The sequence below is a fragment of the Aotus nancymaae genome, unplaced genomic scaffold (assembly GCF_030222135.1).
Source record: "Aotus nancymaae isolate 86718 unplaced genomic scaffold, 86718_ANA_hifiasm-v0.15.2.pri h1tg000075l, whole genome shotgun sequence".
Taxonomy (NCBI): Eukaryota; Metazoa; Chordata; class Mammalia; order Primates; family Aotidae; genus Aotus; species Aotus nancymaae.
In genome coordinates, this window is record NW_026988490.1 from 4,012,769 (window position 1) to 4,036,467 (window position 23,699).

The window sequence follows — 23,699 nt, forward strand, 5'->3', positions numbered from 1 at the left end:
CAGATGGAGTCTCGTTCTCTCATCCAGGCTGGATTGCAGTGGCATGATCTCGGCTCCCTGCAACCTCCACCCTCCAGGTTCAAGCGATTCTCCGGCCTCACCCTCCCGAGTAGCTGGGATTACAGGCACCTGCCACCACGCCTGGCTAATTTTTCTATTTTTAATAGAGACGGGGTTTCACCGTGTTGGTCAGGCTGGTCTCGAAATTCTGACCTCAGGTGATCCACCTGTCTCAGCCTCCCAAAATGCTGGGATTACAGACATGAACCTCCATGCATGGCTAGGAGTGGCAAAATTATTAACATAAAAAGGTGAAAGAGGGGCTGGGTGTGATGGCTCAGGCCTGTAATCCCAGCACTTTGGGAGGCCGACGTGGGTGGATCACGAGGTCAAGAGATCGAGACCATCCTGGTCAACATGGTGAAACCCCGTCTCTACTAAAAATACAAAAAGAAAATTAGCTGGGCATGGTGGCACGTGCCTGTAATCCCAGCTACTCAGGAGGCTGAGGCAGGAGAATTGCCTGAACCCAGGAGGCGGAGGTTGCGCTGAGCCGAGATCATGCCATTGCACTCCAGCCTGGGTAACAAGAGTGAAACTCCATCTCAAAAAAAAAAAAAAAAAAAAAAAAGTTGCCTAAAGAGGTGCACACAGTCTGCCCTGCTGCCCTCCAGCTGCAAGGGAACCTCAGTTCTTTCCTATTGGCCAGAGCCCTTCACAGAATGTCCCCCACCCCTTCCAGTACCTGCTGCACTGCCCCTCCCCCTCTGCAGAATGTCTGGGGTCCTATGTTCTAAACTGCTTTACTTTCAAATTTTACCGGACCTACCTGAACTCAGGAGAATCTGTTGAGGCAGGTCACTCTCTGGGTCCTGCTCTTGACTTTTCTCACTGTGGAAACTGTCAGACAGCAGTGATCAGCACCCAGCCTGAGGGGATGGCTTCAAATGGAGGTGAGTCTGTAGGGACAGGGGCATTATGCAAGTCTCTTTCGCGTTTCAAATCCTTGGGAATTCAAATTTGACACCGCCCCAGGGACAGCTGATAGGGCTAGTGTCGAGGAGGGAGGGAGCACTGGATGTCCCCAAAGACATCACACCTGGAGAGGGCCATGGCACCCTGAGTCTGTGGTTAGGGAGGACGGCTCCTTGGAGGTGGACCAAGATGCCTGGGGGAATACACCGTGTAGGGGAAAGGATGGAGTGGATGTACTGATTCTTTCTAGAGGGGGACGGGTCACGTCACCGTGTGTTTGTAGGGAGTGGTGGGATCGTGTTGTGCCGGTGGCCCAATGAAGATGGTGGGCAAGCCTGAGCCCTGTGTTAGGTCTTCGGGCAGCTGGACGGTGCCCTTCCATAGTGTTCAGAGGGATTTGGACTGGACTTTTCTAGATCTTAGGGAGGAGTGAGGAGAAGTCGTCTCAGCCAGAGACGACTGTTGGGTGTGATGGCTGTGACAGAGCATGCAGTGACAGCCTCTGGGTGGGCGAGCCTGGGGCTACTGTAACTGCCGCAGCCTCTCAGCTCGCTCCCCAGAGGTGGCTTCTCAGTCAGTTCAGGTAGCTGTTGGCTTTAACAGGGGTGGGGGCAGTGGGGAAGTTCAGGCAACACGGCCTGGGCTTCCCAGGTTGTTCTGAATTGTTCGTCCTTTTGTGGAAGCGCAGGTCTTCAGACCCACTTCCTCTTGTCTGCTAGCTCACGGCCTGTCCTCTGCACTTTGTGTTTCTGTGGAGATCAACAATTTGCCTCTATTCCATGTCTACTACCTCATGAACAGGGGACAGGTGTGGACTCTTGCTGGTTTTCAGTGGAAAGGTCTGGAAAGACTGCTTTCCTTTTCAGTAGAGGAAGGAGAGTAGAACACAAATAGGAAGATGGTCCTCTTATTATTATTATTATTCAAGTTAGGATGTGTGTCCTGACTGATGAGGTGCATGTGCTGTATCCCTGTTCCCCTTGACTGGAGACTGCATGAAGTCCTAGCGAACAGGGATGAGCTCCAGACAACTTTGCCACACCTGGCCTGTGGCCCAAGAACCTCTGGTTCTTGGTTGGTCACTCTATTCAGTTATTGGGAGCTCAAAGGAAAAGGACCAGAGATGGGCTCGTTGTCCCACGACCTACTATAACATGACCAGCAGCTGTGAAAATCCCCAGACACCTCCCCCCCGCCCCCCCTCCGACAGCCCCACTGCTCACCGCTTGCTGGCTGTGCTCTAGTCGTGTGCCGCTCTTGCTGGCTGCGCAATGACAGTATCTCAGGGAACTCCACCACTGCTTCTCAGACCTGCTCCCTGGGAACAGAGCTTCCTGAGTGGCAGCCAGGACCACCGAGCACCGAGGAAAGTGTCGCCTGACTCTGACCCATGTTTAGCACTTGCTGGGCATGGTGCCAGAACCATCACTTGCACACTGGGTGTGATGCGTATGGGTTGTCTTCAGGGTTCACGGGGTGCTGGCTTGGGAGAGATTTCCATCCGGTGGTTGTCTTCCATTGTTTCTTTTTCAAGATGGAGTCTTGCTCTGTCACCCAGGCTAGAATGCAGTGGTGCAATCTGGGTTAACTGCCAGGCTCTCTAGTGAAGGGACCCTCCTATGCAGGAACAGAGCATGCGATGCACATTCAGGGACATTTGCAAGCTGCAGTTTCCCTGTCACATGCCCTCAGCTGTAGGACACCCCTGATTCCCCAGTGACCAGGGTGGACCTGGAGACCCCAGCTCATTCACCTCTTTCCTTTGTCTCCACAGCATGCCCAGAGCTGGAAACGGGTGTGACCGAGAACCCTGGCGCCTCCATGCCAGTGTTCACGGCTCTGTCCTTCGCCACACCTGCTCCTGGCCCAGCAGATGGGCCGCCCCTCGTGACTGCAGTGGTTCCCCCAGGCGGCCCTCCGGTGCTGTCTGCCTTCCCCAGGACCCCTCTGGTGGCAGGACACGATGGCCAAGGCCTGAATTGGGCCGGGGCTTCCAACGTCCTTGTCCAGATGAAGACAGAAGTGGGGCCTGTGAAGGCTCCTCAGGCACAGACCTTGGCCCTACCTCAGGACCCCCTCGTCTGGCGGGCTCCAGGTGCCGTCTGTGAGGGAGTCGCATGTCCACCTCCCCGACCACTGGCAGCTGCCCCTGTGGTGCCCGCTATGGCTGCCCACATCATTGGGGTCACCCAGGCCCGTGACGGAGGCTGGTTCCAGGGCCTTCCTCCTCCAGCACCACCACCTGCTCCCCAGCCGGGCCCCATCGTGGCCCCAGGGAATGCTTGTCCATTGTCACAAGGGGCTCATGGAGAGGGCAGCCTGGCTCCCTCCCAGGCCAAGACTCCCCCAGACGACTCCTGCAACCCCCAGAGCGTGTATGAGAACTTCCGACTCTGGCAGCACTACAAGCCCCTGGCCCGGAGGCACCTTCCCCAGAGTCCAGACATGGAAGCGCTTTCCTGTTTCTTCATGTGAGTGTCCTCGGGGCACCGGAGCTCACCCTGCAGCTCACCCATAAAGAGGCTGCTGGATGGACGGGAGGTCACGCTGTTCGGGGGAGCTTGCAGGGTGGTCTTGAAGGCGACGGGTCGAGCTATGGAAGGGCACATTTTCAGGAACATTCATCTGGCTGCCGCTCAGGACAGACTCTCAGGGGCCTCATCTCACCTGCCCCTCACTGTCCCGTGAGTCCAGCCAATCCTTACTGGGCAGGTATTTGCAGCTTTGCCCTCGATCCCTTCTAGAAAAAGGGACGACGTTGCTTCATTCAGAGGATGGTGAAGAGGTGACTTGAGCTCACACATGAGGCACACAGCACAGTGCCCGGCACATGCTGGGCCACATTACATGATAACTGTTATGATTACTGTCCCTACTGCTATCATTATCAGAACTAGGCTATCTAGGACAGTGTTCCCCAAAGCCACGGGCTCCAGTGATGGCTCTGAGTGCACCACGAGCCCAGCAGCCCAGGGCCATGGACTGTGGTGACTGAGGCAGCAATGCCAGCATCTGAGAGTTTGTCGATTCAGTCCCAGTCGTGCCTCTCTCCATCTTGCAGTGCCTCTGTGACCCTGTGTCCCCCGCTGATGAGCAAACCCGTACTCCACGGGAGCTTGAGCACATCCACCCGGCAACACACTGGCCACTCCTGTAGGCAAGTCCCCTGCCCAGGGTGTAGGTGTAAGGAGGCCCCATCTTTGTCCCAAAAAATCTTGCTGCCCCTGCATCTTGGAACTGGTTGCATTCTCCCTTGGAGCTGAGTCCCGGTGCACTGGGGACCCTGATTCTCGGAGTGGAGTCGCCCCAGGCTCACAGGCTTGGCGTGGAGTGGGCTTGGACACCGCTCTGCTTTGGTTCTGGTTTCTACTCATCTCCAGGACCCCGAGGCTGCGTCCCCAGGGGCCGCCTTGCTCCAGAGTCCCCAGGAAGCTGGTTAAATGCTCAGTCCTGGGGCCCTGGAACCTGCACGTTAACCCTCGCTCCCCGGTCATTCTGTGGGTGCGCTGTCTCAGTCAGCTCGGGCTCTGCCATAACAAATCCTATAGACTGGGTGCTTTATCAGGACACATTCACGTCTCCCACTTCCAGAGGTCGGAAGTCCCAGATCAAGGTGACGGCCGACTGGTGTCCTGGCTGGAGAGGGCTGCCTCTGGCTGTGTCCTCTTGCGGCTGAGAGGGAGAGCCCTGGTGTCTCCTCCTGCCCTTATCGGGGCTCGGATGCCATGACCTGCTCTAACCCTGATTAACTCCAAGAACTGACACACCGGGGCTGAGGGCTTCAGCACAGGAATGCTGGGGACGCTCACATTCCACCCATAGTACTGAGTTCATTTGTCAACACTGTAACACTGAGGACTCGAGGGGCAGTTGGAGAGGCCAGCCGGTGGCTTGTGTTGATGACTGATCTTGGGGACATATCCTGCCCACGTGGGGGAGAACAGGACAGGGACAGATGACAGGACATGTGTGGGGGTGACAGGGGCCGGGTGTTGGGACTGGTGGGCTTAGGATGGAGGGTGGGCTTATGGACTGGGACTGACTGCACCGCCTTACAGCCCAGTTCTCAGATCCCTGGCCCGGCAGAAGCCCACCATGACCCTGGAGGGGGGACTGTGGTGGGCCGTGCGGGAATGGCAGCACACGAGCAACTTTGACCGGATGATCTACTACGAGATGGCGGGTAAGTGAGTCTGGGGTGCAGGGGCAGAGCCCACATGGCAGGGTGACAGAGGGTGACAGAAGCCGGATGGCCATGGTGGCTTCTCAGTGTGGAGCATGAGGAGGGTGTGGACAAACGCAGGCCCTACCGGGCCCCTGGCTCCCTCAGGAAGCTGCTCCTCCCTCCTAGAGTGCTCTGGGGTCTCTATCCTGCCCTGGTGGGAAGCCACGCCCTGCTTGGCCTCGGGCCAACCCCTGCCTGACACTAAGGGTCAGGGAGCGAGCAGCCAGCATCACAGCCCAAAGGAGATCACCGCCAGTTGGGAGGATGGGGAGAAGGGGCGCTGGGGACTATAGACAGAGCGGGGTGCACTCTCTTCCCAGCAGTGGCCACAAGTCGGTTTTCGCCCATCCCAGCCTGGCCAGGATTGGAGAAACCTGCGCTGGGTCAGGGGAGACCTGTGTCCAGGACACCATGAGACCCATCTCTGGCCTGCCTGCCTTTGCTCCTCGTAGTCCCTTCCTTTAAGACAGAAAGACGGCAGCCTCAGGGGAAAGGGGCCCTGTCTTTTGCACCCAGCTTTTGCTTCCTCCCGACCGGGGTCTCCCATGCTTCATCTTCCTGGGTTATCCTTCAGGGACCCACAGTCCCAACCTCAGGACTCATGCAACTGGGCAACATCATGGACGCCTTCTGCCATAAACCCCACCCCTGATGCCCTCCTGGGCCTCGTGGCCCTGACTTAAGTCAGAAAGCCCTGTTGATGCCATGGGCTCTGCAGGGGCCGGGTGAGGGAGGGAGAGCCCAGAACTCTGGGAGTAGTTCCCTCTGGGACTGGGGGACGGGCCCCAGGGAGGGCCTGGACAGCCTGCCTGAGGCATGCCTTCCCATTCCCTGCCATCGGCTGCTGCCTGGTCCTGGGGGCAGAGGGCCTGGACCCTCTCAGCACGGTCTACACCTTCTTCACCCTAGGTTCCTACAGTCTGAGGCTGAGGAGGAGATGCAGATTCAGAAGTCACAGTGGATGAAGGGGCCCCAGTGCCTGCCTCCTCCAGCCCTGCCGAGGCTTGAACCTCAGGGACCATCGGCCCCTGAGGTGGTCAAGCAGCCAGGTATGGCTTCCCACATTCCCACAGGAGCCACGGCAAAGCCCAGAGAGGCCGAGGGAGGCCACTGTCCCCACACCCCATGCCTCCCTTCAAGAGAGGGATTTGTTCCTTCCAACAAGACAGCTCAGGGGAGCTGGGGGGCTGGGCGGCTCCTGGTCACGAAGTGGGTATTCACCTGGTCAGGTTTCCTAGCTACTCTCTCCCCTCGCCATTCCAAAACTCAACAATCTGCCCAGGAAGCAGGGATGAGCGGGTGGAGTACTCAGTATATCAGTGACTCCAAGCTTCCTCCAAAAGGATGCTGTCCCGTATGTGCCCCTCCTGCGGCGTCTCTTCCAGGGGCGCTGTGGTTCAGGTGGTCCTGACCCAGCTGGGACCCACTTCAGGTCCCTGAGCCCTGCCCTCCCCTGTGTGATGCAGGCAGGAGGAGCAGCCCTCACCATACCCATCCTCCTCCCTCCCTGCCTCAGTGTACCTTCCCAGCAAGGCTGGCCCCAAGGCCCCAACTGCCTGCCTGCCACCACCCAGGCCCCAGCGGCCAGCAGAGACCAAGGCCCCCGAGGAGATTCCCCCTGAAGTGGTGCAGGAGTATATGGACATCATGGAGGAGTTGCTGGGGCCTCCCGCTGGGGCCATGAGGGAGATCGAAGGACAATGGGAAGAGGGCGAAGTGGAGCAGGAAGGGGACGGGATGCTTCTAGACCCAGGCGTCCTGAGCTACGCTGACAATCTGTGTTCCCAGAAAGACTTTGTCACCAAGGTGGGCTAGCCTCAAGTGCTGGAGTCTGCAGAATTCCAGGGGGTGGCACTCGCAGGTCCTTGGAATTAAGCTCTGTTCCTTAGCTCCTCCGCAGTGAAGGGGTGTGTGTGTTGCCATCGATTTGACTGTCTGTGTATGTGATTGTGTCTGTGTCTTTGTGTCTGTGATAGGTTACTCTGTGTCTGTGTGGGTGTGAGTGTGGAGTGTGGAAATTACTTGTGTCCATTTTCCTGTGTCATATGTGGGTCTCTTTGTGTGTCTGTGTGTGGTTTGTGTGTCTCTGTCTGCATGTGTGTACGCTACCAGGTCTGTGGTCTGTGTGTGTAGCTGTGGTCGCCATGATATGAGACAGCTCCAGAAGGGTGGGGACGGGGCGCTCACTGCTTTCTGCATCTCCTCCAGGTGTCCTTGGCTCCAGGTTACTCCCTGCCCGGGAAGCTCACACCGTCTCCCTTCTGTTTCCAGGTGGAGGCCGTCATTCACCCCCGATTCCCGGAAGAATTGCTTTCCCCAGATCCACACATGGATTTCTTGGCCCTAAGCCAGGAGCTGGAGCAGGAGGAAGGACTCACCCTTGCCCAGGTAGAGCAGGGAGGGAGGGGAACTCAGGTACCCTGGGGGCAGGAGGGACCCGGCACAGAAGCCCCACCTGATTGTCCACCCCACCCTGCGGGGGATGCTCGGCTTCTTGGGGAGCCACTCCGAGGCGGGGAGGTGCGGGTTCAGATGGAACGGGATGGAGAGGAGCCAGGGAGGGGAGTCAGGATGCAAACTGCAGTGAGGCCCAGCGGGATGCCCAGCGGAGCCACACCCTCTGTCTTTGACAGAAAGCCCAGCTGTCTCAGGCTTCCCTGCCTGCCACCCAAGCGCCTTGGTCTTCACCACCCTGGGCCGTGTTCACACTTGAGGCAGAGCCAGTAAGTGCCCCCTTTACTCCCGCAGGTAGCAGAGAAGCGCCTCCTATCCTTGAAGGAGGAACCGTGTGAGAGGGCAGTCCCTAGTCATGGCACCACCCAGCTGGACTCAATCTCTTCTAAGTCTGCAGCAGGCCAAGGAGCAGAGAGAGATGTGCCTGGCCCCCAGCAAGGGGTCAGCATGGAAACCTGCCCACCCCAGACGGCTGCCCGGGATGCTCAGAGACAAGGCAGTGTGTGCACTGGGATGGCCCGGTCCAAAAACCCTGTTGTGCTTTTGGAGAGGCTGGATTCTCACAGGCTGAGGGCTGCCCGGCCAAACTCTCCTTCCCAGGATCACAGACCCACCCCCCAGAGGGCTTCCCGGGACCCTCAGGGACGAGGCAGGGTGCGTACTGGGATGGTCAGGTCCATAAACCCTGTTGTGGTTTTGGAGAGACTGGACTCCCGCTGGCTGAGGGCTGCCCGGCCAGACTCTCCTCCCCAGGACCATAGACCCACCTGCCCAGGCGTGGGGACCAAGGGCACCTGGGGTCTCCCTGAAGCCTCTCCTGTCAAGGAATCACGCAGGCTGTCTGAGGGGTCAAGTGACGAGGACAGGGAAATCCCTGGCATAGTTTCTGCCATGGGTACCAACTACAGGCTGCGGGCCTGGAAGCTGTCCCAGAGCCCTGTACCTGCCTCGGGCCTTCTCAGCCTAGAAGGGCGGGAACCCCAGGGAGCTCTTCAGTCCCAATCTGCGAAGAGAAGAGACCTCAGCCCAGCATCCGCTCCTGCCACCAAGTCCAAGAAGCGAGCTCTCTTCAAGAGGCCCATCCCCTGTTCAGATGCCCCATTTAAGGCCTGGACTCAGCATCTCTGGGGCGCAGTCCCTGGCTTGGGGGCTGGGTGGCCCCTCGCAGTCTAAAAAGAGAAAGGGTGACCCCTTGCTCTCTAAGAGGAAGAGAATGCAGCATTGTAGCTAGTAGAGGGACAGGGCAGGCTCTCTGGTGCCAATCCCCAAGGGTGGGGCTCTCAACTCTCGGACCCTCAGGCCATCAGGTGCCTCAAAGCAAAGACTTCTCCCCCAGTGCTGATCTTGCTGGGCCTTAGCTTGATGGGGGAGGGTGGGGGAAGGAAGGGGCAGGAGGGAGGGGAGGGAGAGGGTGGCTGAACCGGAAGGGAGGGTCTAGGGGTAGGGGGTGGGGAGCAATACCTTGGAGGTCTCATGTGTAAATCTGAATAAACACAGTTGTGTTGGAAATGCTCTCCGGGCTGCTGCCTCTGTCCTCAGGGCTGTGCTGCTCAGTGGAGGGGGTCTGTGAGGGAGTACAGAGGGCCTGGGAGATGCCAGGCACTGGGTACCCACGGGGGCCAGCCCCACACGTTCCTCCAGGCATAGGCTGCCCCTTCAGATGCTCCAGGAACTGACGGATGCTGAGGAGACCCTGATCCCTCCCACCAACCACTCACAAGGCCCCGACTGCTTTAGTTATCAGCATCCCTGGAAAATCCTGGGATGTTGAGAGCTGGCTGGCTCTTGTTCTGCCCCGTGGGAGCTGAGGAGAAGGCAGCTGCCCGCAACGTGGACACGAGGAGAGGCGGTCACTCCTGCTTAACCCTCATCAGGAAGAGCTCAGGCCCTGGGCTGAGGGGAGATGTCGAGGCATCCATCCACACAGGTGTGTTTGGGATACGACGGTGTGTGGGGAGCAGGGGAAGTCCTTCTGCTGGTTTCTGGTCAGGAAAGAATCTTGTCCAACTGGCGGAAGCAGACGCTCCTTGCTGTGGCTGTCACAGGGACTGGCCTCGGGGCACGCGGGGTCCTGCATGGAGGTCCCCACACCTATGATTCCCTTCCCATATGATGATGGAACTCTTGTGTAGAATTGATGCAGACACAGATTTGAACCCAAGAGGTGGATGTTGCAGTGAGCCGGGATAGCACCATTGTACTCAAGCCTGGGCAACAACGGCAAAACTCCACCTCAAAAATAAAAATAAAAATAAATTAGCTGGGCTAATCCCAGCTGCTCGAGAACCTGAGGCAGGATAATCACTTGAACCTGGGAGGCAGAGGTTGCAGTGAGCCCAGATGGCGCCATTGCACTCCAGCCTGGGCGGCAAGAGCAAAGCTCCTACCAAAAAAACAAAAAGAAAAAAAATAATGATCCAGGCATAGTGGCATGCTCCTGTAGTCCCAGCTACTTGGGAGGCTGAGGCAGGAGAATTGCTTGAACCCGGGAGACGCCCACCATCCCACCCAGCTAATTTTTCGCTATTATTTGTAAACATGGGGTTTCACTACGTTGGCCGGGCTGGTCTCAAACTCCCGATCTCGGGTAATCCACCCGCTTCAGGCTCCCAAAGTGCTGGGATTACAGGCGTGAGCAACCATGCTCAATCCATCTCTTTCAATAAGCTTCTGCACAGCAAAGGAAACAAACGACAGAGCAAAGAGACAACCTGCTGAATGGGAAACGACGTGTGCAAACTGTTCACGACAAAGGACTAAAATCCAGAATACGTAACGAGCTCAAATAACCAACGATGAAAAACAACAAATAATCCCACTAAAAAATGGGCAAAGGACATCAAAAAACATTCAAATGGCCAACTGTTATATGAAAAAATGATCACATCAGTAATCACCAGGTAAGTGCCAATCAAAACTACAACGAGATACCTACCACCTCACCACAGCTAGGATAACTATTCTTAAAAATACAAACAGGGGATGCTGACATGATGCGGAGGAAAGGGAACTCTTACACACTGAGGCGGGACTGGAAATTAGTAACGTCGTTATGAAAACCAGTATGGAGATTTCTCAAAATACTAAAAACAAAACCACTACTTGATCCAGCCATCCCACTACTGGCTATTTAACCAACATAAAAGAAATCGGTATATCAAATCAGTATACACTCACATGTTTATCACAGCGCTATTGACAACAGCAAAGATATGGAATCAACCCAAGTATGCACCAATGAGCAGACAAGGAAAACGTGGCATATATACACGATGGAACGCTATTCAGCCAGAAAAAAACATGAAATCACGTTGTTTGCAGCAACATGGATGAAGCTGCAGGTCATTATGTTAAGTGAAATAAGCCAGGCCAGCCATAGGAAGAAAAACATCACACATTCTCACAAACATGTGGGAGCTAAAAACAACGACGACAACAAAAAAAAAGTTGACCTCATGGAAACAAAGAATACAATGACAGGTATCAGAGGCTGGGAAGGGATGGGGGTGAGGAAGAGAGGCTGGTTAACGGGTACAAACATACAGTTAGAAACAGTAAGTTCTAACGTTCTATAGCAGAGTACGGTCACCATAGTTAGCTCAGGCTTGGAGTGCAGTGGTGCGATGTATTTGAATATGTTAGCAAATACGTATTGTATATTTCAAAGTAGCTAAAAGAGAAGGCTAGAATTGTTACCAGCACACAGAGATGATAAATCTCGGCCAGGCACGGTAGCTCACGCCTGTAATCCCAGCACTTTGGGAAACTGAGGCAGGTGGATCACGAGGTCAGGAGTTCAAGATCAGCCTGGCCAAGATGGTGAAACCCTGTCTCCACTAAAAATACAAAAATTAGCTGGGCATGTTGGCAGGCGACTATGGCTGTTTCAGGAAACATCCATTTACACTGTTTCCTGGATTGCAGGCGTAAAAACATGACTGAAGACATATACCGGCCCTACTGCCTGGACAATTCATAACCGTCGTAACAGTTACCATCTCGCTACTCAGAAGATTATATAGAAGTTGTATTTTTCATGAGACTCTATGACCTACTACCCCTAACTCTGACATACACATATTGTACAACCTTAACATATAATTATCAAATGTGATAACCAACGTTCTGTAAATTACCAGCTATTACCATATTTTGGTGTTTGCCTGTTAACCAAGCTGAGGAGGGAAGGGGGAGGTTGGAAGAAGCCTCATTTCACCTGCCCTTTCCCAAATTGCACTTTGAGAGTGTTCAAAAACTCAGTGTGTCCAGGTCTAAATCTCCAAGTGGGTCTAATTTTCACTGCTTAACAAAAGCGATGTAGAAAGCAATTACTGTAACCTCCATCAATCTTTTCAGATTGCACAGAATTCCCTCCTGAAAATTCCAATAGAAAAAAAGACAGGTATTCCCGTTTTAGTATGTACGTCGTCTTTCACACAAGTCATCGGAGAGTGAAAGCCTTTAAAACACTGAAATGTTCTCGGTATAGCTTTCCGACAAACATGATAAAATAGACAAATAATCCATATTTACCAAGATTAAAAACACTTCCACCACGTATGGAAAATCTCTCCAAAAACACAGAATCGAATTCAAAATTTATAACTAAAAAGAGAGGGATCGATCCAAGATGGCCGGTTAGGAGGAACTCGGGATTGCAGCTCCCAGAGAAAGTGCAGAGGGTGAGTGGACGCCGCATTTCCAGATGGATTTTTACTGCCCACAGACCAGGGGATTCACAGGCGGAGGAGCCCCACGGGTCGCCAGCGCCGCTGGTTTGACCGGCGCGGCCGCTTGACCTGCTCCCTGGGGCAGCGGCTCCATGTGCAGAGTGAGTGAGACTGAGTCCCCTCTAAGCCAGCAAGGGGAGCTGAAACGGGGAGTCAAGCCAGGAGATTCCCGGGCAAAAACGCGCCACGGGAAACACAACTGAACCCGGGATGGTCCAGCTCTGTGGAGGAGGGGCGTCCTCCATTACGGAAACACCCTGCACTTCCCAGGGCAATTTGCAGCAACCAAGGCAACCCGCCACTACAGAGACTCCGTCACTACAGGGGCGGGCCAACATAGCGGAAGCAGTTCTAACTACACCCATATAAACAGGACTGCAGGGAAGTTCACACGGAAGCTGGGCGGAGCCCACAGCAGCTCAGCGAAGCCTCTGCAGGCTGAGTGTGACTAGGCTGCCACCTTGTGGGCAGGAAAAACGGCAGCAAGACAGCGGAAAATCATACAGCCCTAACTCCCCGGGACAGAACACCTGGGGAAAGAAAAAAGGGGTTTATGAGTTCTGCTGCCGCAGACTTAAAATTACCAAAATCAGAAAGACAGCAACTACAAAGTCGATAGGTGGATAAATCCACAAAGATGGGAAGAAACCAGTGCAAAAAGGATGAAAACACCAGAAACCACAACACTTCTCCTCCTCCAAGGGAGCACAACTCCTCACCAGCAAGGGAACAAGACTGGATGGAGAATGAGTGTGATGAAATGACAGAATCAGCTTTCAGAAAGTGGATAATAAGAAACTTTCGCGAGCTAAAAGAACATGTTCGAACCCAATGCAAAGAAACTAAGAACCTTGAAAAAAGACTTGACGAAATGCTAACGAGAATGGACAACTTAGAGAGGAATAGGAGTGAACTGATGGGAGCTGAAAAACACAGCATGAGAACTTCGCGAAGCATGCACAAGTTTCAACAGGCGAATTGACCAAGCAGAAGAAAGGATATCAGAGGTCGAAGATCAACTCGATGAAATAAAACAAGAAGGCAAGATTAGAGAAAACAGCGTAAAAAGGAATGAACAAAGTCAACAAGAAATATGGGACTATGTGAAAAGACCTAATCTACGTTTGATAGGTGTACCTGAATGTGATGAAGAGAATGTATCCAAGCTGGAAAATGCTCTTCAGGATATTATCCAGGAAAACTTCCCCAACCTAGCAAGGCAGGCCAATATTCAAGTCCAGGAAATACAGAGAACACCACAAAGATACATACTCTTCTAGAAGAGCAACCCCAAGGCACATAATCGTCAGATTCACCAGGGTTGAAATGAAGGAGACAATACTAAGGGCAGCCAGAGAGAAAGGTCGGGTTACCCACAAAGGGAAGCCCATCAGACTCACAGCACATCTCTCAGCAGAAACCCTACAGGCCAGAAGAGAGTGGGGGCCGATATTCAACATCCTTAAAGAAAAGAACTTCCAACCCAGAATTTCATATCCAGCCAAACTAAGCTTCCTAAGTGAAGGAAAAATAAAATCCTTTGTGAACAAGCAAGTACTCAGAGATTTCATCACCACCAGACTAGCTTTACAAGAGCTCCTCAAGGAGGCACTACACATAGAAAAGAACAACCAGTACCAGCCACTCCAAAAACACACGAAATGGTAAAGAGCATCAACCAATGGGCAAAACAGCCAGCTAGCATCAAAATGACAGGATCAAATTCACACCTAACACTATTAACCCTAAACGTAAACGGACTAAATGCCCCAATCAAAAGACACAGACTGGCAAATTGGATAAAAAGCCAAAACCCAGCAGTGTGCTGTATCCAGGAAACCCACCTCACATGCAAGGATACACAAAGGCTCAAAATAAAGGGATGGAGGAAGATTTACCAAGCAAATGGAGAGCAAAAAAAAAGCCGGAGTTGCAATTCTCACCTCTGACAAAATAGACTTGAAAGCAACAAAGATCAAAAGAGACAAAGAAGGACATTACATAATGGTAAAAGGATCAATGCAACAAGAAGAGCTAACGATCCTAAATATATATGCAGCTAATACAGGAGCACCCAGATACATAAGGCAAGTTCTTAAAGACTTACAAAGAGATCTAGACTCCCACACAATAATAGTGGGAGACTTCAACACACCATTGTCAATATTAGACAGATCGACGAGACTGAAAATTAACAAGGACATCCAGGGCTTGAACTCAGACTGGAACAAGCAAACCTAATAGACATTTACAGAACTCTCCACCCCAGATCCACAGAATATACGTCCTTCTCAGCACCACATCACACCTACTCAAAAACTGACCACATAATTGGAAGTAAATCACTCCTCAGCAAATACAAAAGAACGGAAACCATAACAAACAGTCTCTCGGACCACAGTGCAATCGAGTTAGAACTCAGAATTCAGAAACCAACCCAGAACCGCACAGCCTCATGGAATATCAACAACTTTCTCCTGAATGTTGACTGGATAAACAATGAAATGAAGGCGGAAATAAAGATGCTCTTCGAAACCAACGAGAACGAAGACACCACATACCAGAATCTCTGGGACACATTTAAAGCCGTCTCTAGAGGAAAATATATAGCAATAAGTGCCCACATGAGAAGAAAGGAGAGATCTAAAATTGACACCCTATCGTCAAAATTGAAAGAGCTAGAGGAGCAAGATCAAAAAAACTCAAAACCTAGCAGAAGACAAGAAATAAATAAGATCAGAGCAGAACTGATGGAGATAGAGACACGAAAAACCCTACAAAAAAAATCAATAAATCCAGGAGCTGGTTTCTTGAAAAGATCAACAAAATAGACCAGTAACCAGATTATTAAAAAAAAAAAAAGAAAAGAGAGAATAACCAAATAGATGCAATAAAAAATGATAAAGGGGATATCACCACAGATGCCACAGAAATTCAAACCATCATCAGAGATTATCACAAACAACTCTATGCACATAAACTAGAAAACCTGGAAGAAATGGATAAATTCCTGGACACTTGCCTCCTCCCAAGCCTAAACCAGGAAGAAGTCGAAACCCTGAATAGACCAATAACAAGGTCGTCTGAAGTCGAGGCAGCAATTAAGAGCCTACCACCCAAAAAACGCCCAGGTCCAGATGGGTTCACAGCCGAATTCTACCAGACATACAAAGAGGAACTGGTACCATTCCTACTGAAACGATTCCAAATAATCCAAAAAGAGGGCATCCTTCCCAAATCATTTTATGAGACCAACATCATCCTGATACCAAAACCCGGCAGAGACTCAACAGGAAAAGGAAACTACAGGCCAATATCCATGATGAGCATAGATGCAAAAATCTTCAATAAAATACCGGCAAGCCGATTGCAACAGCACATCAAAAAGCTTATCCACCATGATCAAGCAGGCTTCATCCCGGGGATGCAAGGCTGGTTTAACATACGCAAGTCTATAAATGTAATTCACCACATAAACAGAACCAAAGACAAAAACCACATGATTATCTCAATTGAGGCAGAGAAGGCCTTCGACAAAATTCAACAGCCCTTCATGCTAAAAACTCTCAATTAACTAGGTATCGACGGAACGTATCTCAAAATAATAAAAGCTATTTACGACAAACCAACAGCCAATATCATACTGAATGGGCAAAAACTGGAAGCATTCCCCTTGAAGTCTGGCACTGGAAAAGGATGCCCTCTCTCACCACTCCTATTCAATATAGTACAGGAAGTTCTAGCCAGAGCAATCAGGCAAGAAAAAGAAATAAAGGGTATTCAATTAGGAAAGGAGGAAGTCAAATTGTCTCTATTTGCAGACGACATGATTGTATACCTAGAAGACCCCGTCATCTCAGCCCAAAATCTCCTGAAACTGATAAGCAACTTCAGCAAAGTCTCAGGATACAAAATCAATGTGCAAAAATCACAGGCATTCCTATACACCAATAACAGACTTAAAGAGAGCCAAATCAAGAACGAACTGCCATTCACAATTGCTACAAAGAGAATAAAATACCTAGGAATACAACTAACAAGGAATGTAAAGGACCTCTTCAAGGAGAACTACAAACCACTGCTCAACGAAATAAGAGAGGACACGAACAGATGGAGAAACATTCCATGTTCATGCTTAGGAAGAATCACTATCGTGAAAATGGCCATACTGCCCAAAGTAATTTACAGATTCAACGCTATCCCCATCAAGCTACCAATGACCTTCTTCGCAGAACTGGAAAAAACCACCTTAAACTTCATATGGAACCAAAAGAGAGCCCGCATGGCCAAGTCAGTTCTAAGCAAAAAAGGACAAAGCGGGAGGCATCACACTACCGGACATCAAACTCTACTACAAGGCTACAGGAATCGAAACAGCATGGTACTGGTACCGAAACAGAGATATAGACCAATGGAACAGAACAGAGGCGTCAGAGGCAACACAACATATCTACAACCATCTGATCTTTGACAAACCTGATAAAAACAAGCAATGGGGAAAGGATTCCCTGTTCAAGAAGTGGTGTTGGGAAAACTGGCTAGCCATATGCAGAAAGCAGAAACTCGACCCCTTCCTGACACCTTACACTAAAATTGACTCCAGATGGATTAAAGACTTAAGCATAAGACCTAACACCATAAAAACCCTAGAAGGAAACCTAGGCAAAACCATTCAGGACATAGGCGTAGGCAAGGACTTTATGACCAAAACACCAAAAGCATTGGCAACAGAAGCCAAAATAGACAAACGGGACCTAATCAAACTCCACAGCTTCTGCACGGCGAAAGAAACAGTCAATAGAGTGAATCGGCAACCAACACAATGGGAAAAAATTTTTGCAGCCTACCCGTCTGACAAAGGGCTGATATTCAGAATTTACAATGAGCTGAAACAGATTTACAAGAAAAAAACAAACAAGCCCATTCAAAAATGGGCGAAGGATACGAACAGATACTTTACAAAAGAAGACATACATGAGGCCAACAAGCATATGAAAAATGCTCATCATCACTGGTCATTAGAGAAATGCAAATCAAAACTACATTGAGATACCATCTCACGCCAGTTAGAATGGCGATCATTAAAAAATCTGGAGACAACAGATGCTGGAGAGGATGTGGAGAAATAGGAACACTTTTACACCGTTGGTGGGAGTGTAAATTAGTTCAACCGTTGTGGAAGACAGTGTGGCGATTCCTCAAGGACCTAGAAATAGAAATTCCATTTGACCCAGCAATCCCATTACTGGGCATACATCCAAAGGATTATAAATCGTTCTACTATAAGGACACATGCACACGAACGTTCACTGCAGCACAGTTTACAATAGCAAAGACCTGGAACCAACCCAAATGCCCATCGATGATAGAATGGACAGGAAAAATGTGGCACATATGCACCATGGAATATTACGCAGCCATCAAAAACGATGAGTTCGCGTCCTTTGTAGGGACATGGATGAACCTGGAAACCATCATTCTCAGCAAACTGACACAAGAACACAAAATCAAACATCGCATGTTCTCACTCATAGACGGGTGTTGAACAAAGGGAACACATGGACACAGGGAGGGGAGCACTATACACTGGGATCTGTTGCGGGGGAGTGGGGAGGGACAGTGGAGGGGTGGGGAGTTGGGGAGTGATAGCATGGGGAGAAATGCCAGATATAGGTGAAGGGGAGGAAGGCAGCAAATCACACTGCCACGTATGCACCTATGCAACAGCCTTGCATGATTTTCACATGTACCCCAAAACCTAAAATGCAATTTAAAAAAAAAAAAGAGAAATGTAAAAACAATTGCATAAACAAACTTGGAAATGCCTATGGGTTGACATTACTGAAGCCATTACTCAAAAGAAACCTCTGTAAAATCGAGAACGCACAATCAAAGCAATAAGATGCTGGAGAAAGCCAAACCAGAGGGGCCGCGCAGTCCCGCATTGCAAATGTCAACACATTCATTCCTAGACGAATACATCCAAGGTCACTCACTAAGAAGAAGAAAAGTGCGTGGCTCTCTAGAGCATGCAAGTGTCGCCCCGCGCATCAGGAAGGGGGCTGCGCCGGCGCGAGGACTGGCCGGTGGGCGTTCCGGCAACCTTCAGCTTGCAAGGACCACGGCCATCCCCCGGGCCTAGGAAGGGTGGCCCGAGGGCAGGCCCGAGTCCCCAGGGTGACCCTACCCGCCCCTCCCCCCGCCCCGGGATTCTGCAACGCTCCCCGTCCCCGCGCCCGACTGCACAGCGCCGCCGCCCCCAGCCCGCGGGCCTCCCAGCTCTGCTTCAAACAAAGCGCGAGCTAACGGGCCGAAAGCGGCCAGGAAAGTGGGGACAGGAGGGTGGCGGCTACGTTGGCGGGGGGCGGCGGAGATGGGGGGATGGAGGAGTATGGGCCGGCGAAAAAGGAGCGCGCGCCCGCCCCGAGACCCAGGCCCGCCCCGCCCGGGTCCCCGCCGCGGCCCGGCCGGCAGTGGGCGCGGTGCGGGCGCCGCTGGAAAAACAATGCTCCGCCGGGCGCCGCGCAAGCCGCACTCACCTGCGCCCCCGGCCAGGCCGCCGCACCCCTGGCCCGCTCGCAACCCGCACCCCCTCACGGGCCTGCACGACCCACGCTCGCCCCGCGCGGACCTTACCTGCTGGCCGCTGAGGCCGCCGTCCACAGGCCCGCGGTTGCCGCCGTCGCACGTTCGCGCTTCCGCCGGCCCCAGCCCGAGCCAAAAGGCGCCTGCTGGATCCCGCTCCGTCGCCGCGGACGCCGCCGGCTCCTTAGCCGGCAGCGAGTCCGCGCACTGCGCCCGACCGACTGCAACTGCAGCCCCGGCGCCCGCTACGCCGGCGCAGTGGAGCGGGGCGGGGCGGTGGAGCGAGGCGCAGGCGCGGTGGAGCGGGGCGGGGCGGTGGAGCGGGGCGCAGGCGCGGTGGAGCGGGGCGGGGCGGTGGAGCGGGGCGCAGGCGCGGTGGAGCGGGGCGGGGCGGGGCGGTGGAGCGGGGCGCAGGCGCGGTGGAGCGGGGCGGGGCGGGGCGGGGCGGGGCGGGGCGGGGGGGCGGGGCGGCGCGGGGCGGTGGGGCGGGGCGGGGCGGTGGAGGGGGCGGCTAAGGCGGGGCCCGAATTCCAGACTTCCAGGTGCGCGCCGGCAATGCGCGGCGGCAGGCGGCCGGAGCCCTGGAGCCTGAGGGGGCGCAGCTTCTCCTGGAGGGCAGGCAGCCAGAGAACGGCTTCGTTTTCGTTTTCAAACAGTAGGACTTTCTTTTTTTTTCTTTTTTTTTTTTTTTTTTGGTGTTAAGACGTGGTTTCACCATGTTGGTCAAGCTGGTCTTGAACTCCCGACCTCAGGTGATCCGCCCGCCTTGGCCTCCAAAGTGCTTGGATTACAGGCGTGAGCCACCGTGCCCGGCCAAGACTGTCAAGAAAGGACATGCCCCCTTTGTCCTGGGACGTAAGCCGCAAGTCGTCCTCAGTGGTGCACAGCGCGAATACTGAGGAAGCTGGATCACGGGGCTGGGCTGCGAGCCTTCCACTGTGAGGAGGGCTCAGAGGCTGGCCCAAGCCCCACTTTGCGGGGGGCGCACCCAGAGACGGCCCTGCACAGCCAGGTCCCGAAGGTCACCCCCCAGGACGAGGCCGATAGCGATGTGGGTGAGGACCCTGACCCTGAGACCACACCCCAGAAGGCTGACGAGGACACCGGCCCGGACCAGGTAGGCCTCCCCTTCTCTGTTCCAGCTGTGGGCTGCAGGCCTTTCCTCGGGAGGGGTTTGGGGTTTTCAGTGGGTGTCACCTCACACCTTGTTTAGAGGAATGTGGCACACTGGCTGGCTCCCTCCCCACCCACCATTGTCTCTCCCCTACCCGCCCCCAACTGTCCCCTGTGTGTGATGCTCCTCTCCCTGAGTCCACGTGTTCTCGTTGTTCAACACCCACCTATGAGTGAGAACATACGGTGCTTGGCTTTCTGTTCTTGGGTCAGTTGGCTGAGAATGATGGTTTCCAGATTCCTCCAAGTCCTTACAAAGGACACGAACTCATCGTTTTTTATAGCTGCTTAGTATTCCATGGTGTACATGTACCACAGTTTCTTTGTCCAGTCTATCATTGGTGGGCATTTGGGTTGGTTCCAGGTCTTTGCTATGGTACACAGGGCTGCAATGAACATACGTGTGCATGTGTCTTTAGAGTCGAAGGATTTGTAGTTTTTTAGGGTATATTCCCAAGAGTGGGATTGTTGGGTCAGATGGAATTTCTATTTCTAGATCCTTGAGAAAGCGCCACACTGTCTTCCACAATGGACACGGGGCCTTTTCTCCCTCTATGTCCTGGTGTGATGTGGACCCCTGGACACGGGGCCTGTCCTCCCTCTGTGTCCTGGTGTGATATGGACGTGTGGACACAGGGCCCAGCCTTCCTCCCTCTATGTCCTGGTGTGGCGTGAACCCATGGACATGGGGTCTGTCCTCCCTCTGTGTCCTGGTGTGATATGGAAGTGTGGACAAAGAGTCCTCCCTCTATGTCCTGGTGTGATATGGAAGTGTGGACAAAGAGCCCAGCCTTCCTCCCTCTATGTCCTGGTGTGACGCGGACCCCTGGACATGGGGCCTGTCATCCCTCCGTGTCCTGGTGTGATGTGGACGTGTGGAGACAGGGCCCAGCCTTCCTCCCACCATGTCTTGGTGTGGCATGAACCCGTGGACATGGGGCCTGTCCTCCCTCTGTGTCCTGGTGTCATGCGGACGTGTGGACAAAGAGCCCAGCCTTCTTCCCTCTATGTCCTGGTGTGACGTTGACACCTGGACATGGGGCCTGTCCTCCCTCTGTGTCCTGGTGTGATGTGGACCCGTGGACACGGGGCCTGTCCTCCCTCTATGCCCTGGTGGGACCTGGACCCTTGGACATGGGGCCTTTCCTCTCTCTGTGTCCTGGTCTGATGTGGACGTGTGGACACAGGGCGCAGCCTTCATCCATCTCTGTCCTGGTGTGACGTGATCCCCTGGACATGGAGCATTTACTCCCTCTGTGTCCTGGTGTGATGTGGACGTGTGAACACAGGACCTGGCCTTCCTCCCTCTATGTCATGGTGTGACATGGACACCTGGAAACGGGGCCTGTCTTTCCTCTGTGTCCTGCTGTGACATGGACCGCTGGACACATGGCCTGTCCTCCCTCTGTGTCCTGGTGTGATGTGGCAGTGTGCACACACGGCCCAGCCGTCCTCCCACTGTGTCCTGGTGTGGACCCCTGCACACGGGGCTTCTCCTCCCTCTGTGTCCTGGTGTGATGTGGACCCCTGGACATGGGGCTTCTCCTCCCGCTGTGTCCTGGTGTGATGTGGACGTGTGGACACAGGGCCCAGCCTTCCTCCCTCTATGGACTGGTGTGACGTGGACTCCTGGACACCTGGCCTGTCCTCCGTCTGTGTCTTGTTGTGATGTAGACCCCTGGACATGGGGCCAGTCCTCCCTCAGTGTCCTCGTGTGATGTGGACCCCTGGACATGGGACCTGTCATTCTTCTGTGTCCTGCTGTGATATGGACCCCTGGACATGGGGCCTCTCCTCCCTCTGTGTCCTGGTGTGATGTGGACCACTGGACATGGGGCCTGTCCTCCCTCTGTGTCCTGGTGTGATGTGGACATGTGGACACAGGGCCCAGCCTTCCTCCCTCTATGTCATGGTGTGACGTGGACCCCTGGACACGGGGCCTGTCCTCCCTCTGTGTCCTGGTGTGATGTGGAACCCTGGACACGGTGCCTGTGCTCCCTCTAAGTCCTGGTGTGACGTGGGCACCTGGTCATGGGCCCTGTCCTCCCTCTGTGTCCTGGTGTGATGTGGACATGTGGCCACAGGGCCCAGCCTTCCCCTTCTATGTCATGGTGTGACGTGGACCCCTCAACATGGGGCCTGTCCTCCCTCTGAGTCCTGGTGTGATGTGGACCCCTGTATATGGGACCTGTCCTCCCTCTATATCCTCATGTGACGTGGACCTCTGGACATTAGGCCTGTCCTCCCTCTGTATCCTAGTGTGATGTGGACCCCTGGACACGTGGCCTGTCCTCCCTGTATGTCCTGGTGTGATGTGGACCCCTGGAAACAGGCTCCAGCCTTCCTCCTTCTATGCTCTGGTGTGACCTGGACCCTGGGACACGTGGCCTGTTCTTCCTCTGTGTCCTGGTGTGACATGGACACCTGGATACATGGCCTGTCCTCCCTCACTGTCCTGTGTGTGATGTGGACGTGTGGACACACAGCCCAGTCTTCCTCCCTCTGTGTCCTGGTGTTACGTGGACCCCTGGACACGGGGCCTGTCCTCCCTCTGTGTCCTGGCATGAGGTGGACCCCTGAACACCTGGCCTGTCCGCTGTCGGTGTCCTGGTGTGATGTCGACCCCTGGACACGGGGCCTATCCTCCCTCTGTGCCCTGGTGTGAGGTGCGCTCCTGGACACGGGGCCTGTCCTTCCTCTGTGTCCTAGTGTGACGTGGAACTCTGGACATGGGGCCTGTCCTCCCTCTGTGTCCTCGTGTGATGTGGAACTCTGGACATGGGGCCTGTCCTCCCTCTCTATCTTGGTGTGATGTGGATGTGTGAAGACAGGGTCCAGCCTTCCTCCTTCTGTGTCCTGGTGTGACGTGGACCCCTAGACACGAGGCTTGTCGTCCCTCTATGTCCTAGTGTGCTGTGGACCCCTGGTCATAGGGCCTGTCCTCCCTCTGTATCCTGGTGTGATGTGGACGTGTGAACACAGGGCCCAGCCTTCCTCCCTCTATATCCTGGTGTGACCTGGACTCCTGGACACCTGTCCTGTCCTCTGTCTGTATCCTGGTGTGATGTGGACCCCGGACACAGGGCCAGTCCTCCTTCTGTGTCCTCGTGTGATGCGTACCCCTGGACATGGGGCCTCTCCTTCCTTTGTGTCCTAGTGTGATGTCGACCCCAGGACACGGGGCCTGTCCTTCCTCTATCTCCTGGTGTAACAATCACCCCTGGACACAGGGCCTGTCCTCTCTTTCTGTCCTGGTGTGATGTGGACATGTGGACAGAGTGCCCGCTCTTCCTCCCTCTATGTCCTGGTGTGATGTGGACCCCTGAATACCTGGCCTGTCCTCCATCTGTGTCCTGGTATGATTTGTACCCCTGGACACGGCGGGGGGAGTTGGGAAGCTGAGGCAGGAGAATTGCTTGAACCCAGGAGGTGGACGTTGCAGTTTCACCTCACACCAGGACAGTTCGAGGAAGGCTGGGCCACGCATCCGCACTTCCACATCACATCAGGACACAGAAGGAGGACAATCCATGTGTCCAGGGGTTCATGTCACATCA

General features: G+C 53.7%; 1 protein-coding gene and 1 pseudogene across 2 annotated transcripts in view; one reads left to right on the forward strand and one right to left on the reverse strand.

Annotated features, from left to right (window-relative positions):
* Positions 1–6,689, reverse strand: part of LOC135271092 (PI-PLC X domain-containing protein 1-like) — a 26,937-nt gene extending 20,248 nt beyond the window's left edge. For both annotated transcript variants that reach the window (XM_064367840.1, XM_064367839.1), the window contains exons 1-2: positions 2,199–6,689; positions 830–959 (exon numbers count right to left, since the gene is read on the reverse strand). The gene's annotated coding sequence lies outside the window, so the exon portion shown is untranslated. The remainder of the gene's footprint in view (positions 1–829; positions 960–2,198) is intronic.
* LOC135271069 (NUT family member 2G-like) lies at positions 938–8,948 on the forward strand (annotated as a pseudogene).
* The last annotated feature ends 14,751 nt before the right edge of the window (positions 8,949–23,699 follow it).